This window comes from Rattus norvegicus, chromosome 3, assembly GCF_021556685.1.
Source record: "Rattus norvegicus strain SHRSP/BbbUtx chromosome 3, alternate assembly SHRSP_T2T, whole genome shotgun sequence".
In the NCBI taxonomy this organism is placed as follows: Eukaryota; Metazoa; Chordata; class Mammalia; order Rodentia; family Muridae; genus Rattus; species Rattus norvegicus.
The window spans coordinates 99,514,723-99,535,111 of record NC_141536.1 but is presented as its reverse complement, the minus strand read 5'-3'; the positions used below and the strand labels follow the sequence as shown (position 1 = coordinate 99,535,111).

The 20,389-nt window shown below is 39.1% G+C and overlaps 1 protein-coding gene across 2 annotated transcripts in view; it reads right to left on the bottom strand.

Moving 5' to 3' along the window:
• Tmco5b (transmembrane and coiled-coil domains 5B) overlaps positions 1–13,890 on the bottom strand; it is a 36,319-nt gene extending 22,429 nt beyond the window's left edge. The window contains exon 1 of one of the 2 annotated variants that reach the window (XM_087653598.1): positions 13,703–13,890. The gene's annotated coding sequence lies outside the window, so the exon portion shown is untranslated. The remainder of the gene's footprint in view (positions 1–13,702) is intronic. The other variant, XM_087653599.1, reaches the window with a different exon arrangement.
• Between the last annotated feature and the right edge of the window lie 6,499 nt (positions 13,891–20,389).

Below are 20,389 nucleotides of genomic sequence, written 5' to 3'. Positions count from 1 at the left end.
GAAAGAGAACTTCAGACCAATTTTCCTTATGAGTATCGATGCAAAAATACTCAATAAAATTCTGGCAAACAGAATCCAAGAGCACATCAAAACAATCATCCACCATGATCAAGTAGGCTTCATCCCAGGCATGCAGGGATGGTTTAATATACGGAAAACCATCAACGTGATCCATTATATAAACAAACTGAAAGAACAAAACCACATGATCATTTCATTAGATGCTGAGAAAGCATTTGACAAAATTCAACACCCCTTCATGATAAAAGTCCTGGAAAGAATAGGAATTCAAGGCCCATACCTAAACATAGTAAAAGCCATATACAGCAAACCAGTTGCTAATATTAAACTAAATGGAGAGAAACTTGAAGCAATCCCACTAAAATCAGGGACTAGACAAGGCTGCCCACTCTCTCCCTACTTATTCAATATAGTTCTTGAAGTTCTAGCCAGAGCAATCAGACAACAAAAGGAGGTCAAGGGGATACAGATCGGAAAAGAAGAAGTCAAAATATCACTATTTGCAGATGATATGATAGTATATTTAAGTGATCCCAAAAGTTCCACCAGAGATCTACTAAAGCTGATAAACAACTTCAGCAAAGTGGCTGGGTATAAAATTAACTCAAATAAATCAGTAGCCTACCTCTACACAAAAGAGAAACAATCCGAGAAAGAAATTAGGGAAACGACACCCTTCATAATAGACCCAAATAATATAAAGTACCTCGGTGTGACTTTAACCAAGCAAGTAAAAGATCTGTACAATAAGAACTTCAAGACTCTGAACAAAGAAATTGAAGAAGACCTCAGAAGATGGAAAGATCTCCCATGTTCATGGATTGGCAGGATTAATATAGTAATAATGGCCATTTTACCAAAAGCGATCTACAGATTCAATGCAATCCCCACCAAAATACCAATCCAATTCTTCAAAGAGTTAGACAGAAAAATTTGCAAATTCATCTGGAATAACAAAAAACCCAGGATAGCTAAAACTATCCTCAACAATAAAAGGACTTGAGGGGGAATCACTATCCCTGAACTCAAGCAGTATTACAGAGCAATAGTGATAAAAACTGCATGGTATTGGTACAGAGACAGACAGATAGACCAATGGAACAGAATTGAAGACCCAGAAATGAACCCACACACCTATGGGCACTTGATTTTTGACAAAGGAGCGAAAACCATCAAATGGAAGAAAGATAGCATTTTCAGCAAATGGTGCTGGTTCAACTGGAGGTCAGCATGTAGAAGAATGCAGATCGATCCAGGCTTATCACCCTGTACAAAGCTTAAGTCCAAGTGGATCAAGGACCTCCACATCAAACCAGACACACTCAAACTAATAGAAGAAAAACTAGGGAAGCATCTGGAACACATGGGCACTGGAAAAAATTTCCTGAACAAAACACCAATGTCTTATGCTCTAAGATCAAGAATCGACAAATGGGATCTCATAAAACTGCAAAGCTTCTGTAAGGCAAAGGACACTGTGGTTAGGACAAAACTGCAACCAACAGATTGGGAAAAGATCTTTACCAATCCTACAACAGATAGAGGCCTTATATCCGAAATATACAAAGAACTCAAGACGTTAGACCACAGGGAGACAAATAACCCTATTAAGAATGGGGTTCAGAGCTAAACAAAGAATTCACAGCTGAGGAATGCCGAATGGCTGAGAAACACCTAAAGAAATGTTCAACATCTTTAGTCATAAGGGAAATGCAAATCAAAACATCCCTGAGATTTCACCTCACACCAGTGAGAATGACTAAGATCAAAAACTCAGGTGACAGCAGATGCTGGCGAGGATGTGGAGAAAGAGGAACACTCCTCCATTGTTGGTGGGATTGCAGACTGGTTCAACCATTCTGGAAATCAGTCTGGAGGTTCCTCAGAAAATTGGACATTGAACTGCCTGAGGATCCAGCTATACCTCTCTTGGGCATATACCCAAAGGATGCCCCAACATATAAAAGAGACACGTGCTCCACTATGTTCATCGCAGCCTTATTTATAATAGCCAGAAGCTGGAAAGAACCCAGATGCCCTTCAACAGAGGAATGGATACAGAAAATGTGGTACATGTACACAATGGTATATTACTCAGCTATCAAAAACAATGACTTTATGAAATTCGTAGGCAAATGGTTGGAACTGGAAAATATCATCCTGAGTGAGGTAAACCAATCACAGAAAAACACACATGGTATGCACTCATTGATAAGTGGCTATTAGCCCAAATGCTTGAATTACCCTAGATGCCTAGAACAAATGAAACTCAAGATGGATGATCAAAATGTGAATGCTTCACTCATTCTTTAAAAGGGGAACAAGAATACCCTTGGCAGGGAATAGAGAGGCAAAGATTAAAACAGACACAGAAGGAACACCCATTCAGAGCCTGCCCCACATGTGGCCCATACATATACAGCCATCCAATTAGACAAGATGGATGAAGCAAAGAAATACAGGCCGACAGGAGCCGGATGTAGATCGCTCCTGAGAGACACAGCCAGAATACAGCAAACACAGAGGCGAATGCCAGCAGCAAACCACTGAAGTGAGAATAGGACCTCCGTTGAAGGAATCAGAGAAAGAACTGGAAGAGCTTGAAGGGGCTCGAGACCCCATATGTACAACAATGCCAAGCAACCAGAGCTTCCAGGGACTAAGCCACTACCTAAAGACTATACATGGACTGACCCTGGACTCTGACCTCATAGGTAGCAATAAATATCCTAGTAAGAGCACCAGTGGAAGGGGAAGCCCTGGGTCCTGCTAAGACTGAACCCCCAGTGAACTAGATTGTTGGGGGGAGGGTGGCAATGGGGGGAGGAATGGGAGGGGAACACCCATAAGGAAGGGGAGGGGGGAGGGGGATGTTTGCCTGGAAACTGGGAAAGGGAATAACACTCGAAATGTATATAAGAAATACTCAAGTTAATAAAAAAAAATAATAAAAAAATTAAAAAAATAAAAAAAGAAAGAAAAAAAAAGAAAATTAACAGTTGGCACTGGTGAGATGGCTCAATGGTTAAGAGCTCTGACTGTTCTTCCACAGGTCCTGAGTTCAATTCCCAGCAGCCACATGGTGACTCACAACCATTGAATTGGGATCTGATGCCCTCCTCTGGTGTGTCTGAAGACAGCTACAGTGTACTCACACATAATAAATAAATATTTAAAAAAATATACATATTTAATATTCTTTTGAGGAATGTCCTCTCTGCTAATGTTAATGACTTTATGATAATCAGACAGCATGAGTCCAGGAGGTAAAGTGTAGCTAATGTCTCAGCAAAAAAATGTAAACACTGGGGACCTTCAAGACAGCCCTTAAGGCTATGGGAAAGAGCTCTAAATACATGAGCTCAATATATATATATTTGCTGAAATATAAGGATGCAATATGAACTACAAGTGGCTTCATGAATCTAAAGGAACAAAGGCAGCTATGCTGTGAGCCAGCTTATCAAAAAGATACAAAGGCAGGCAGATTCCTGAGTTCAAGGTCAGTCTATGACAAAGCCAGGTTAGGTCTGAGTGTTGTAGAAATGGTAACTGCAGAACAAGGTCCCATTCAATTAGTTTACTAAAGACAGGCAGATCTCTGAATTCTTTTGCAATGTTAAGAATAAAAGGTGCTTGCTGTCTTTAGAATCAAAGGACTAGGGTCACAGAATGCTAATTCATAAGATAATTGAAAAGAAAACCTGGAGTAAATGACTGAATTGATATGTAAAACAAAAGTCTGGACCTGTGTTCTGTAGATGAGCTGTCCAGAGAATTTTTTAGGATAAAAAGAGAGAATTGTTTGGATACAGACAGATACACACACACACACACACACACACACACACACACACACACACACACACACAAGGAAGCAGAACATGGACAGAGGTCTCTTAGAATAGCAAGCAAGCAGAATATAGAAGAGACATCTCTAGAGAGGAAGCACACTGAAAAAGCTGTATCAAGCAGAGCACAAGTGGTCAACTCGGACCCATGCATTGACTTCTGGTAGTACTTTTTGGCACTCTCAGGAACCCCTTCTCTCAGAACTCTCCATGCTGAGGCTGGTCCTTGGCAGATGGTGGCAAGAATACAAGATGAGAAGGTGAAAGAGGAGGGAGGAAAGAGGACAGGTAGGTCAAGAGACCCAACTCTACTGCCTACTCCTTCAGAATACCCCCCCCTTTTTCTGAGTTCTTAAATTTATTGTTAGAGTGGGAGGAGTTTAACATATCAGTGTCACCCTATACTATACTAAAGTAGCTAAGGCAGGATGCAGAACTGTAGAAATATCAATAGAGTATAAAGGAATGCTCACCTCCGGTGAGCTTCATGATGTAAATCAGACCTATTAAAGACAAATTGTAGTAACATCCCATACCTGGAAAAGCCTTTAGTACCACTATACCCAGAAATGTGCCTTCCAAGCAGAGACATCTGCTGTAACCTTATAACATGCTTTCTCCACCCAGCTCACACACTGCTGTGTGGGCATGTTCTCAAATACCAACCAGTGCCAGTAGAATTAAGCCCTTCACTCTGTTCTCCTATTTTGACATTTTGTTTTATTTTTGGTCTGGTTTTCATCCTACAGTTAGGCTATGGGTATTTGAATGTGTTTTAATCATTCATTTTTTTTATTTCCTGCCTTCATATTCTATTTTCGTGCTTAGGTGTGCTCCAGAGTTCTCTTCAAACAGAATTCAATATGGCAGGATTATTTTAAGAATAAATGTATGAATAAAGTGGCTCATATAATTCCTGTTATCTGAAAGAGGAGAAGAGAATTCTTTGGTTCCTTCTAACATACCTGAGGCAGACTCACCTGTACTGTCACATCAGTAATGCTCACATGCTCGTTATAAATAATGTGATACAGCAGGATTTTCACTGGACAGCCACATCCACTAGGTACCACTGGTTGACAAGCTGTGATGAAAATATTCTTCCCATCAAACTGCATCTTTTTTCCCTTAAGGACACCATACAAATTCAACCTTTCTATGAAACCTTCCATAAGAAATCATTCTTGGGTCATTATATCAAAGAGATAATATATACGTTGTGAGAGAACACATTTTCTCTTGACACAAAGAAGCTCAAACCCACATTTGGAGCTGCAAATGTCCACTGCTGTACTGAATATTAGGGTCCATATGTTTCCTTTAGTTTATTCTCTTTCCTTTAGTTTTATTCTCCAGTTCACTTTTCACATGCTCTGAACTTGAACTTATTTTTCCCATTATTCCATATTAAATATTTCATCCTAAATATAGGAATAATTGAATCAAATATAGATAGAGATATAGACTTCATTCTAGATCATAAATAAGGACATGAGAAGGACGGTAGGGTTGACTGGGATGGGAATCAGATCAAACTGACTTTGGATATCTGTTCCTCTAATTTCCAGGTGAAAAGATATGAGCTGGTTACTGAACTTAATAAGCACTGGTTCTCTAATTTACAAACTGCAAATGGTGTGTGCCTACTCCATAATATTTAGATGAGGTTAAAAGGGATGTGTCACAATTCCTGACATGATATAAAAACTTAATAAATTATAACTATAATAATTGTCATTGTTACAAAGCATCTAAACTGACTTATCCTATTGATAGCTCCTTCTTTATCCATCATGAAAGCAGATTCCTCTAGGCTGGGTCCTCACCAACTGTCCTTTGTCATATTCTTCTTTGCTTCAGTTTATCTGTCCAGATACTTGGTTTCACTTAACCTTGAGTAGTCTGGCTTTCCCCTAGACACTGTGCTTGGATATTCCTGGCTTTTGCTTCCTGCTATCCTTCTGCCCTGTGTCTAGTCTAGCACCCAGAATTATGTAAGTCTTAATTTGAATTTTAAAATTTATTATTATTTCTCTGTGTGTTTATGGTGTGTGTGTGAGGAGTGCGGGCTACGTGCCATAACACACGTGTCGGGGTCAGAGGATGACATTAATGAATTTATTCTTTCTTTTCCCTGTCAGATCTGGGGATCAAATTCAGTTTTCATGTTTGTGTCACAAGTACCCTTAACTACTGAGCCATCTTGAAGTTTTCTCAATTTATTTAGATAGCGCACAAGGGCTAGAAGATGCTTCATGCCTTTTGTGATGATTAAGAAGTGTGACAGCTAACACAGCTGTTAACAAGATGAGGTAAAACTGATTATTCTCAAAAGGATGGGATATAAACTCATTTGCTCATGCCCCCCCCCCCATAGATTTTGTCAACTCGACACAAACCTAGTCATACCCAGAAAGAAAGAACCTTAACTGAGAAAATGGCCCCATTGCAGACTGCATATAGGCAACTTTGCAGGGTATTTTCTTGACTAATGGTTGATAAGAGAAGGCTCAGCCTTCCATAGATGATGTCACCCTGGCCAGGTGGCCCTGGGTTGTACAAGAAAGTAGATAAAGCACACTATGAGAAACCAGAACACGGCATTCCTCCATGGTTGCTTCCATTTCTTTCTCCACATTCTTGTCTTGAGTTCCCTCACTGACTTCTCTTCATGATGGACTCCAACTTTGAGATAAGTGCTTTTCTCTCCAACGTGCTGGTAGTCCTGGAATTTTATTACAGCAATAGAAACCCTAACTAAGACAACTCAGTAGCTGACTGGGGCAGAAAAAAAAACGGGGACTTTGATTGCTGGAAACAGGAATTTGCAGGTTGGAAAGACAACGTAGTTAGTAGGGAAGTGCTTGCAGTATAAACAAGAGGACCCAAGTTCCTAACTCCAGCCCACAGAAGGACATGGATACCACACCTATGACCACAGTGTTCTGAATATTTATCCCTAGAAATTGCTGACCAGCTCCGTGTTCAGTAAGAAACCATTTCCTAAAACATGAGGTGGACAGCAGCAACGGAAGAGACCTAACAATGAACTCTTCCCCAACCCCACCCCATGCTCAATGTCCAGGAGGAGGACTGCTGGGATGCATGACAGATAAATCATTGGTTCTCATGAAAATACCCAACTTCTTTCCAATGCACTGCCTTACACTTCCATCACTAAATGCACCACAGCTCCATTTCCTCAGTATAATTACTAACATTTGGTGTTGTTACTAATTGACTTTAGTTACTCTGATGGTCTTACAGTCACAGCACAGTAGCATCTTAATTTGAATTTCCCTATGGGTAACAATGGTGTCTATCTGTCTACACACAGTCTGATGGTTAAGTATGATTTGAAGATAATTTTCCCAGGCTATCTATAGCTTCCTTTGTTCTCCCATCTTCTTTTGTTTGGTGTGTGTGTCTGTGTGTGTGTGTGTGTGTGTGTGTGTGTGTGTGTGTGTGTGTGTGTGTGTGTGTGTGCGTGTAGAGGGGGAATTGGGGAGGAGAAAGGAGGGGGAGGGAGGGGAAGGGAGAGGGAGAGAGAGGGAGAAAGAGGGAGGAAAAGGGAGACTATCTTTTCAGATGTGTGTAGAAAGCAGGTCAATACTGGGTATCTTTGTCACTCACTCTCCACCTTAGCTTCTGAGACAAGGACTCTTTCTTAACTGGAGCTCATAGCTTTGGTAGACTGACTGTGGGGCCAACAGGCTGCAAGGATCCACCTTACTTTACCTCTCCAGGACTGGGATTTCAGGGATATGCTTCTATGCTTATGTGGTAAGCATCTTAACCAGCTCAACAACCTCCCATCCTTGTCCTCTCATCCTCTGAACAGAGTTCTCATGAAGCAAATTTCGAACATTTTGATATTCAATTTGTAGAGATTTTTCTCTTGTAGATGATGCTTTTTGCATTGTGTTCAAAAGTCTTCTCCAAGCCCTGCCTCCTGAAGAGTTTTCTCTTATGAGTTTTACACTTCTACAGGTCATTAGCTTTAGTAGCCTTTAGCTGGTGTGTATGCATGACTAATTGGCAAGCTTTATTTGGGTCTTTCTGAGGTGCATTATTCACTTGCACATCATCAACAAAGATCAAACCTTTTCAGAATAACTGCGACTTCTTTTTCTCTGGTTTAGCTCTATAGTGGATCCTCCATGAACAACTCACATACATGTGCATTGAATTCTTACCTGGCTGTTTTATACAGTTTTCTTTATACGCTGTAAACAGACAGACAGCATGGTGTCATCTATATCCATATGACACAGACCTTTTCATCTTTAGATGAGCCTAATTTTAAATCCCTTGGGCATCCACAGCCCCATCTTTACCGAGTTGTGCATTTGTGGTGTTACATTAGGGAACTCTGGACTTCTGTGACTTAGGAAAACTAAATGAAGTCTCCCATTTTCTCTTTGAAATTATGAATTTTTATTCTCAATTGTTTATCTTACTGTGAACTGCTCCTAGTTTGCTCCAGGAGCTAGGCAGTAATGGCTCTCTGTGCTAATTTGTGTGTACCCAGAATGTAGATTTAACCTTTACATTTGAAACCCCCAAACTCTGAGGGTTTGCGTTGTTTGTGTTGTTGAGCTATTTTAGTTCTCCACAAATATCACACCATTATAAGACAGACCATTGTGGTGTTAGGAATTAACTCTGCTTTCTGGGTCTGAAGAGGTAATTTTCAATTGTTAGATTACGTACCTGAAAAATGATTAAAAATATAAACTTAATACATGTTTCAAAAGGTCTTGTGTTTCCTGTTTCATGTGCAAATATATAAAAAGAATATTTTTTGAAGAGATCTAAGTTTTTTGTACCTTATATAGCTTTTCATAACATTAAGGCCAAGTTGTCAATCAAAACTAATACAACTAAATGAAAATTTCTGTATTATAAGAAAGTTTCTCCAGGGCAATAATCAAACTAAAAAACTTTTAGTTAACATCTATGTTGTCTGAATTGAAATATATCAAATGGCTTCATCATGCAAAAACAGAAAAGCAAACCAAAACAAAAAATCCCATACCCTTTAAATCAATATGGCAGTTTCTCAGAAAATTAAAAACTGATTTACCTCTTCAGGAGACCACCTGAAGAACTAAATACAAGAGAATCAAACAAAAAGATATCTCGATTCTGAACTTTTGTCTTGAGAATTATATTTTGCAGAATGTACTTGCTTGGATTCCTGATCTCAAGGACTTTCAGCTGGGACCAGTCAAGACACATCAGGCTACAACATTTGCTTCATTTTTCCTACCCTGCAATGATATCTCAATGCCCACGTACAGCTTGAAGACGTTATGGAAAAGTTGTCATCCTGATTCCCTGGACTTTTGGGGGGCTGAGGAATTTAGAAATGGTCATAATTTATGGGGAAGAATTAGCTAGATTGATTTGTACAGCCACAATCTCATTTGGTAACTAAGCTAAAATCAGATCTTTAATTTGGTATAGAATTCATTTGTTAAAAAAATTTGAAAGTACAAGATTTGGACCCAGTCCTTCTACTGATGCCACTACAAACTTCCGAGTTGATTAAACATAAGAATTAAGGGCCAAATAACAATTGCTCTAAGTTTATTGTTAGAGTTCTTTCAAGATAATATATTAAGATAGTTAATGGACAATAGTCCGGATTACCTTATATAGATTGATGGTTTTCAAAAATGTCAGAAATCCACAAAATATAACATTTAAAGTTATTTATTTTTTGTTGAGACATATCTGCTCCTAGCTGCTCCCATTTGGTGGATTTAATGAAGAATATGGAACATCTCTACCTCCAGGTGAGGTAATACTTTGTGGCTGGGCAGCCACTGGGCAGAAACTGCCTATTTCATCTACTAATACTGTCCAAAAAGAGACACCTTATGCAGAATAGTCAGATAATATTTGCTGAACCAGAATTATCAGCCCTTCAAGATTTCTGCATTTTAAGAGTCTGTCAGTTGATTCTATATCAGAAGGCTGAAGAATTGAGCTCACATGTTGCTAACAGAGGACTGTGCTAGTGGAGATTTGTCTCTATAACCTCTCAGTTCTGGAAACCATATTAGGCTTCCTATATTTAAAGATATTGGTCATTCTCAGATTTCTGACGGGGTTGAAGACTGATTATAGTCTCATAGCCTACTCAGGCTGTTTAACTTTGAAAATACATATTTAATTAGATAGTTATCAGTATATAGTATAGATTAGTATATAGGATATATATATTAGTATATAATATATATAATATAATATATATAGTATAGTATATAGTATAGATAGCTAGCCAGTATATAGTATAGATTTTAAGCCTTTCTTAACCTGGAATGGATAACTAAATGTTCTGTTTAACTGATAAAATGTTAGATTGGGTGTTAAGTATATTTTATGCTTTTAATTACAAAATGATAATAGGTGTGCTCAGCTTATATTTGAGAGAAAAGATTTTTTTTAATTAGACAGAAAGGGTGAAATGTAGGATGATGTCATTATGTGGGTGAAGGCAGGTACAGGATAGAACAAGGCCTGTCATTGGATGAGAAGGTAGGATGGGCAGGAGAAAAGTTTTAGAGGAGGAGGAGACTGGAGCGAGAGGAGAGAGTAGCTGAGAGAATGTGGAGGCAGATGTTAAGATTCCTCTCTGCACATTTACAGGTTGTTATGAATTTTCTTAAGGGATGGATGTGTAGAGGGCTCTGTATATCTAGATGAACAAGTTATATCTTATCAATTGGATCAGAGGTTATTGTGTTGTGTGTTCTTTCAGGTGTTGATTTAGTTGAGTTCAAGAGAGTGTGTGATGGCTGGACACATTGGACCACCACAGAATTGGGGTGTGAATGTCTGGCATGGTGGCAACATGCCTTGGGAACTAGATGGGTAGAGAGATTGTTGCCGGGCTCAGAGAGGGGCCATTGGCAGTGTGATATGAGATGGAGCATAGTGGGTGAGACGATTTGTTGACTGAGATGAAAATATTTAAGAGATGTCATGTGGATCCAGTGCGGGGTAAAAGAAACCTTTTATTTTAATTTTACCTCAACAAAGACACAGCTATACTACACTCCTGGGCATATACCCAAAGGATGCTCTCTCCTACCACAAGGACATTTGTTCAACTATGTTTATAGCAGTAGCCAGATAATGAAAATAGCCTATATATCTCTCAACAAAAGAATGGATAAGAAAATGTGGTATATTTATACCATGGAGTATTACTCAGTTTAAAAAAAAGTTGGCATCTCTTTGTTTCATTGTTTTTTTGTTTGTTTGTTCGTTTGTTTTTGTATTGATTCTTTGTTTCAGCCCTGATTTTGATTATTTCCTGCCTGGGGCCAGTCTGGGTATTAGGTCTTCTTTCTCTTTTTGGTTCTTTTTGAGGCAGCAGAGGGGGAAGAGAGTTGGCAGAGAGTGAGACTTTGTCTTACAAGATATGGGGTAAGACTTTGTCTTAAGAGATATTTAGGGTTGCTGTATAATAATAAGTTTACACTTATCCAAGTCTAAGTTACTATGTTACTGTAGCTGATTTACTTATCTATGTCTAAGTCACTGTGCTCTGCTACTATAACTGACCTGCCTTCTGTGTTCCTCTGAGGCCAGAACTGCAGTCTCTGGCATTTAACACCTCATTCTAAACCTCATTCTAAACACCCCATCCACGCCACATTCTGCACATTGCTCTCTTATGTTACCTATAGTCTCTAAGTTACTCCACTCTGCATTCTTCTCAGCCCAGGTCTTTTTAGCTCAGTTCTCCTTCACTCAGTTCAGCTCAGTTCTCCTTCACTCAGTCCTGACTCTTTAGCTCAGTCCCCTAAAGCTCAGTCCCTTCCACCTCAGTCCTTGACTCCAGCTCAGTCCTGACTCTTCAGCTCAGTCCCTAATGTCCAGCTCAGTTCCCTTTCTTCTTTTTGTCCTCAGCACTTAAACATCTTTCAGAATATATGATCACATGTTACAAAGTTTATCACAAGTTCATATGAAAAATCAAATCATAAATTGAAATAGAAGTTTACAATAGAGAATGTTTACATGCATATCCATTAGGAGTAATTATCTAGCTAAACATCCATCACCTGTCACAGCTCCACAGGTTCACTGAAGCTTTAAAACCATAACTAGGTTATTAATGAAGTTTTGTATAGACAAACCCTGTCAATATTTTATCCTCTGTCCTAGCACCTATAATAAATCATTAGTTCCCTTTTTATGACCTTTGGTTAATTGTTTTACAACCTCTTGGAATGTGCTCTGAGTAGGAGAAAGTCTGGTTACCATCTAAGAGCAATTAACTGGTGACACTTGAAAGACTGGCAGAGTTCTCACTGCAGTTTTGCTATCAGAAAAAGACTTAGTAGCAGTCCCACAGTAAAAGAGCTTAATAATCACTGATATAATTTTAGGAATTCTTATAGGATCATCATTAAGACTAAAGAAGTCATCTATTTGTCTATATAGCATCATTGTAAGACAGTACATCTTTGTAGATCTGCAGAGATATGCTCTAAAGGGGTGTGCTATTACTTAATGATTGTTATATATGTTTAATAATAACAACAAGAAAAGCATTTTAATAACAAAAATCTTTCCTAAAATGAATCCCTTACGCCTTGCTTAATAAGGATGAACCAGTCGCAGATTATATAATAATCTGAGGCTGGCCATCTCAGGATGATTACCTGCTAGTTATTAGCTTGTCCCGTTATGGCTTCCGACAATTTCCTGCCTTCTACTCCTCTACTGTGTGCATGCTTCTTTTTCTTTCTTTATTGTTTTTTTATTTTGAGTGTTCAGGTTTTCAAAATTGCTGGTATGAGAACTTTGTTTATGGAGACACTTAATACTATGAACTTTCCTCTTAACACTGCTTTCATCGTGTGCCATAAATTTGGGTATTCATTTCATTGACTTCTAGAAAGTCCTTAATTTTTTTCTTTATTTCTTTTTTTAAAATTTTTTATTAGATATATTTCTTTACTTACATTTCAAACGTTATTCCCCTTCCCGGTTTCCTGTCCATAAGCCCCCATTCCCTCCCTTCCCCTCCCCCATATGGGAATTCCCCCTATACATCCCCCTTATTGCCCCTCCATATTCCCCTGTGCTGGGGGTCCAATCTTGGCAGTACCAAGGGCTTCCCCTTCCACTGGTGCCCTAACAAGGCTATTCTCTGCTACATATGCAGTTAGAGCCCTGGGTCAGACCATGTATAGTCTTTCAGTAGTGGTTTAGTCCCTGGAAGCTCTGGTTGGCTGGCGTTGTTGTTTTTATGGGGTTTCAAGCTCCTTCACCTCTTTTAATACTTCCTCTAATTCCCCATTCTCAGTTCAGTGGTTTCCTGCTAGTATTGACCTCTGTACTGGACAAGCTCTGGCTGTGTCTCTCAGGAGAGATCTAGATCAACACGCATTTTTTAGCTTCATCAAACTTATCTAATTTTGGTGGTTGTATATATATGGGCCACATCTTTCTCAGTGGAGTGATAGGAACACTAGCCCACCCCAAAACTTTCAACCCAAAATTTATCCTGTCTACAAGAAGTGCAGGCATGGGGTATGGGACAGAAACTGAGGGAACAGCCAAGCAAACACAAATGGGCAAGCACAAATCCCTGACACTACTAATGATACTCTGCTATGCTTGCAGACAGGAGTCTATCAAGCCTGTCTTCTGAGAGGCTCCACCCAGCAAATGACTCAGACAGATGCAGAAACTCACAGCCAAACATGGATAGAACTCTGGGGAGATTACAAAAGAGTCAGAGGAAGGATTGAGCAACCCAAATGAAATTGAAACTCACAGGAAAATCAACATAGTCAACTAACCTGGACCCTTGGGGCTTTCAGAGTCTGAACCACCAATCGAAGAACATACATGAGCTGACCTAGGTTTCCCACACATGTAGCAGCTTGGTCTTCATGTGGGTTTCAAACAACTGAAGTAGGGGCTTCCCCAAAAGCTGTTGCCTGTATGTGGGATATGTTCGTCTAGCTGGCCTGCCTTGTCTGACCTCAGTGGGAAAGAATGCACCCTACCCTGCATAGGTTTGATGTGGCAGGGTGGAGGAAAACTCAGGGTGCAGAGGGCCATCCCTGCTAGAGTCTTTCTTGTCGGTTCTCCTTGAGGCATCAGAGGGGTAAGAGCATCAGTGGAGAGTAAGTCTTTTGTCTTATGAGATATTTAGGGTTGCTATATAATAATTAAAAACTTACTTACCTAAGTCTAATTTTTGCTATTGTATCTGACTTGGCTTTTGTGTTCCTCTGAGGCCAGAAACTGAAGTGTCTCTGGCACTTAGTACCTCATCATCAAACAGCAAGGGATCAAGTAAGATAGCCTTTGCTCTATCTCAGCAGGAACTGTGAGCTCTAACTTTCAGCCTGCTAGTCAATGTTGCAGGAAGGAAAAGGGACACTTTGAAAAATGATTTTAGCATATATTTCTAAGTTGTAAAGAGTCTCCTGTGAAAGCTCTCTAAGAAAAAGGGGAAAAGGAAATGAAAGAAATAGGGAGATAAGAGACAATTCGCCCTACGCTCTTTGTCGTTAGCACTTACACATCTTTCAGAATATATGATCACATGGTAAAAAGTTCATCACAAATTTATACATAAATTCAAACCATAAATTCAAATAGAAGTTTACAACAGTGAATGTTTACATGCACAGTTTTTAGGAAAGATTGTTTAGCCAAACATTCATCACATGTCACAGCTCCACAGGTTCATTGAGAGTTAAAAACCATAACTAAGTATTAGTGAAGTTTTGTATTTTATCTTCTGTCCTAGAACCTATAACAAATCATTAGTTCTTTTACTATGAACTTTGATTAATGATTTTACAATCTCTTGGAATATACTCTGAGTAATAGAATGCCTGGCTACTTTCTAGAAGCAATTAACTGGTGACACATGGGAGACTGACTGAGTTCTCATTGCAGTTTTGACTGTCAGAAAAGGACCTCATAACAGTTCCACTACCAAAGAGCTTAAAAAAATACTGATATAATTTTAGAAATTCTTATAGGATCATCAGCAAGAATTAAAACGTCATCTATTTGACCATGTAGCATCATTAAAAGACAGTTCATCTTTGTAGTTGAGCGGAGATCTGCTCAAAGGGGTGGGCTAATCTGTAGTGTTTGTTATATATGTATATAAACATATATATGTATATAAACATATATAACAAACATATGGGAAAGCATATTAATAACAGGAATATTTCCTAAAATGGTTCTCTCCTACCAGAGTTCTGTTGTAGATTTTAATCTAAGGCAGTCATCTCAGGAAGATCACATGCTAGTTATTAGTTTGTCCCATGATGGCTTCTAATACCAGGGGTCCTTCACCCTCTCAGAGGAGAAGGGGAAGAATTGTGGGAGTAGGTGACTAAGAGTGAGGACTAAGACTGGGATGTAAAATGAATTAACACTTTCAAATTGAACATTTATTTACATAATGCTTATTTGTATAGTGTTTGAATTTTGCTCATTGAGTAGTATGTTTTGTAGTATTTCTCCTATATCCATAATTCTCTTACAATTAGTTGCCATGACTTTAGACTCCTTTTCATATGGATTAATTCTGATTTCTTTTGTCTTTTATAGACACTGATAGTTTTGAACACTATAAGTGAGCCGTCATACTCTTGGCACATGGGAGAGCAAAGGGTTTATTTCTACCTTCAGTTGTAGTCCTTCATGAAGGGACATCAGGATGGGGGAGTTCTGCAGGCAATTGAAGACAGAAACTGAAGCAGAGGTCATGGAGGAATTTTGCTCACCGACTTGCTTTCCATGTCTTGTTCATGTTGGTTTTATACACAATATAGACCACCTACCCAGGGATGGCATCACCCATATTGGGCTTACCCCTTCCACATCAATCATTAATCAAGAAAATTCCGCACAGACTTGCCTAAAGGCCCATTCTATTGAAGCATTTTCTTAGTTTCAGGTCCCTCTTCCAAGATAAACTAATTTGTGTCACAAGTTGGCAAAAGTATTCATGCTCTTACTCCCTATGGGTCATCTAGACACATGAGAAAACTCATCTCTAAGTTAAATAAAATTAATTCAAAAATGAATGATTCATACAGTGAGAAGTTAACATGTAAAGAGAGATTTGGGGAAGGCTGGGTGCACTCAGATGGCTTCACAAAGGGAGTAGTCCTTTCATGATACAATCAGAAACAGACAGGCTGGGCAGACCTTTCAAGAACACAAAATGGCTGGTGTCTTATGAGCAAATTCTCCCTCTGTTATCCAGATAAGCATTCCAATTCCTTCCCCTTGACTTTGAACAAACTTGTGACTTGTGCATAGGTCAACTGCACTGGAAATAATGTTGAGCAGTTTTGGAAACTAGATCAGAAACAGCAACCAGCTTCAGTCTCACTCTACTGCAACTTAAGCCTTGAGGAAGTCCAGATCAAGAAAAAGAAGAAAACCATCAGGTCCTGGACTCTTTGATTATTGCTACAATGACCAACACTGATCTTGTAGTCACACAAGAAAAGCAGAAACTGAGTCCTCTAATCTCCAGCCAGATAGTTCTATGGAGAAGAAACTGGTGTTTCACTGAGTCCCACCCAAGCTGTGCATCTGTCTGCTGGTGGTTTATCTTCAGTCCTTTAATCTTGGGTGTAATTTCTTGCTACATAGCTTGAGTTCATCAAGATGATATTTAATACATTTAAGAGATACATGAACAAGAGGCAAGAAGCTAGGAATGAGGTGCTCAAGACATTTCCAATCAGGCATCCTGTCTAAGAGTTTCATAAGGGAAGAAGGCAGACGTGACACCCCTGAGTTATATCACAAGAAACAGGAGTCACACTTGAAGGACTCCTGCTGAAAAGACTGTCATTCCATTCCTGGCCTTTACCCTTGATGCTAAACAGGACATTTGTGCCATATTTATCGATTTGTGCTTGTCCTACATCTTAGATTTTAGCATCAGTCTTCTGGGCCATTCCATACCATTGAAACCAAGGCTCAAAGTGCAAAACATTTAGCAGAAGTTTTCAAAATGTTGATGTCAAATTGACAAAGGCAATATGACATCACTATTATGTCCAATATCACTGCAACTGCTCAAAGCTCACATCCTGGGAAATAAATGTTATCATCTGATAGATTTACGAAATGAGGATTGGGCTTTACCCCCAATCATTGATAGTGGCCCCTAATTGCCACAGAAAGAGCTCTCAATCTGTTGTAAATTTTATTAGCAACTCTTTCTTTTTCTCAAGTACATCTCGGGAATAGTTTGAAGAGTTAATTGCAATTGATAAGCTGTAATTAGAAGCTCATGGTTTCCCTAGAGTTTGTAGCCAACAGCTACAGAATCTTATTAGAGAATTTAATTAATGGATTTTCATTTCCATTTTCACTTGTTAGGAGGGAAACCAGAACAGTGATGAGAGGCTTTCCATAGAAATGAGAAAAAAAGTTAGGTAAATTATCATTTTTAAAACCTCATTATAAAAGGGAAATACTTTCAATGCAACCTCATTCAGATAAATAAGGAAGGATGCTTCTCTGCTCATTTTTAAATTGCCTTTTCTATATTTAAAAGAAATTAAGTCTCAAATCAATATTCTCACTTCTCACAAAAATCAGTTCAGCACAGCTCTGGAAAACCATAATATTGATGATGATGATGATGATGATGATGATGATGATGATGATGATGATGATGATATGGGATAAATGGGTCAAAGATTATTTTGGCTAAGAGACCACTTGAAATTAGTGACACCAATGTCTACTTTCTCAAAAATAGGCAATATTGATAGAATTATCTTTATTCTATTATATTACTGTTACTCAAACATATTCCCCTCAATATTTTCAAAATGATTAAAATTCCCCAAATATTCACTAATCAAAAGTGAAAACTTTGGGAGGTACTGAGAATAGAACTTAGAACCTTGTGTCTATGTGGAAAACATGTTACTGACTGAGACATCTCTCCAGTATTCCCTTCTACTTTCATGTCAGATATAAACATAATTTTCTATATCTATATAAAATCTAGAATGAGAGGAAAATACAGTGTTTAGCTTCTGAACATGGTTAATAACTTTAATACAATTCTTTCCAGTTGCATTCCTTCTTCTGTAAATGATATAACTTGATTCACGGATGAAAAAATTTCCATTGTGTGTTTGTATCACATTTTCTCTATCTGTTTCTCTGAGATTAGACACATGGGTTGGTTCTAATACTTAGCGTTGGTGAATAGTACCATAGTACCACAATACACACTGATGTGCAAGTTTCTTGGTGCTATATTCCCTTGGACCTTTTCAGGTAAATGTGTAGGAGTAGTGTACCAAGGTCATGTGTTGGGCTCACTGAGAAAACTCCACACTAATTTCCACAGTGACTTCTCACATTTCCATTAACACCAGCTACAAGGTTTTCCTTCTGTCCCTATCTCCATTACATTTATTGTCATTTGTGTTCCTTTAAATTTAATTTAATTTTTTACGTACTCACTTTACATCCCACTCACTCCCCCACTCCCAGTCACCCCTTCCACAATCCTTCCTCCACCCCCTTCCCTCCTCCTCTGAGTGGGTGGGGGTCTCCTGGGTATCCTTCAATCCTGGCACTTCAAGCCTCTTTGACACTAGGTGCTTCCTCTACCACTGAGGCCTGTTGTGGTAAAATTATAAAAAAGATTTCTTTTATCCTGCACTAGACCATCACTGTAGTGCCCCATGACATCTATTAGATATTTTCATCTCAGTCAGCAAAACATCTCACCCATTTAGCTCCAACCTATATCACACTGCCGACGGCTACTCTCTGAGCCTGGCAACAATCTCTCTATCCATCTAGTTCCCAAGGCAGGTTGCCACCATGCCAGACATACACATCCCAATTCCGTGGCAGGCCCAGTGTCCTACTACCATAACATACTCTCTTGAACTCAATTAAATCACCACATAAAAGAACACACAACACAATAACCTCTGATCTAATTGATAAGATATAATTGGCTATCTCACATACAAAATCCTATACACATCCATCCCTTAAGAATATTCATTACAACCTGTAAATGTGCAGAGCGTAATCTTAACATCTGCTTCCATACTCTCTTGGCTGCTACCTCTTTCCTCACTCCAGTTTCCTTCTCCTCTAAAACTTTTTTCCCACCCATCCTTCCTTCTCGTCCAATGACAGGCCCTGTTCTATCCTATACCTGCCTTTACCTGTATAATGACATCATCCCACAGAGGCCAGACAGGGCAGCCCAGCTGAAGGAACATATTCCACATGCAGGAAATACCTTTTGGGATAGCTCCCACTACAGTTTAGGACCCACATGAAGACCAAGCTGCACATCTGCTACATGTGTGTGAAGAGGCCTGGATCCTGCTCATATTTGTTCTTTGCTTGGTGGTCCAGATTCTGGGAACCCAAAGGGTCCAGGTTAGTTGATTCTGTTGGTCTTCCTGTGGAGTTTCTATTCCATTCAGGACCCTCAATCCTTCCTCCTATTCTTCCATAAGAATCCCCAAGCTCTATGCATGGTTTAGCTGTGGGTGTCTGTATCTGTCTGAGTCAGCTACTGTGTAGAGCCTCTCAAAGGACAACATGCTCCTGTCTGCAAACATAACAGAGTATCATTAAGAGAGTGTCAGGGATTGGTGCTTGCTCGTGGAATGGGTCTCAAGTTGGGTTGGTTATTGCTTGGACAATCTCTCTATCTCAAAACCCAGCTTTGCTACTCCTGGGCATATACCCAAAAGATGTTTCAACTTCCCACAAAGACACTTGTTCAATTATGTTCATGCCAGCTTTATTCATAATAGACAGAAACTGGAAACAATTTAGATGTTCCTCAACTGAAGAATGGATAAAGTAAATGTGATACGTCTGTACAATGAAATATTATCTGACTATTAAAAATAAAGACATCGTGAATCTTGCATGCAAATAGATGGAACTTGAGAATATCATCATGAGTGAAATAACTCCATCCCAAAAGGACATGCATGATATGTAGTCATTTATAAGTAGATATTAGCCATAAAATACAGATACTGTGATGTTGTGGTAAAAAAAAATAAAAAACATGTACCCTCTCTCTGAGGCTCCAGCTCCGGTGAAACTAGCGCTAATTTATGTCAGTGGCTCCACACTGTCCCCAAGTACTCTCTGACCCAGGCAGCAATCTTTCTACCCATCTAGTTCCTAGGGTGGTTAGTTACCATGCCAAGCATATACATCCCAGTTTCATGGCTGTCCCAGTATGTCCTGCCACCATATACTCTCTTGAACTCAATTAAGTCACCACATGAAAGAACACACTACACAATATCCTTTGATCCAATTGATTAGATATAACTTCCCCATCTATACAACACAAAAATCCTGTACTCACCCATCTCTTAAAAATCGTCATAACAACCTGTAACTGTACACAAAGAAGAATCTTAACATCTGCCACCATGGTCTCTCAGCTCCTTTACTCCAAGCCTCCTCTCTCCTCT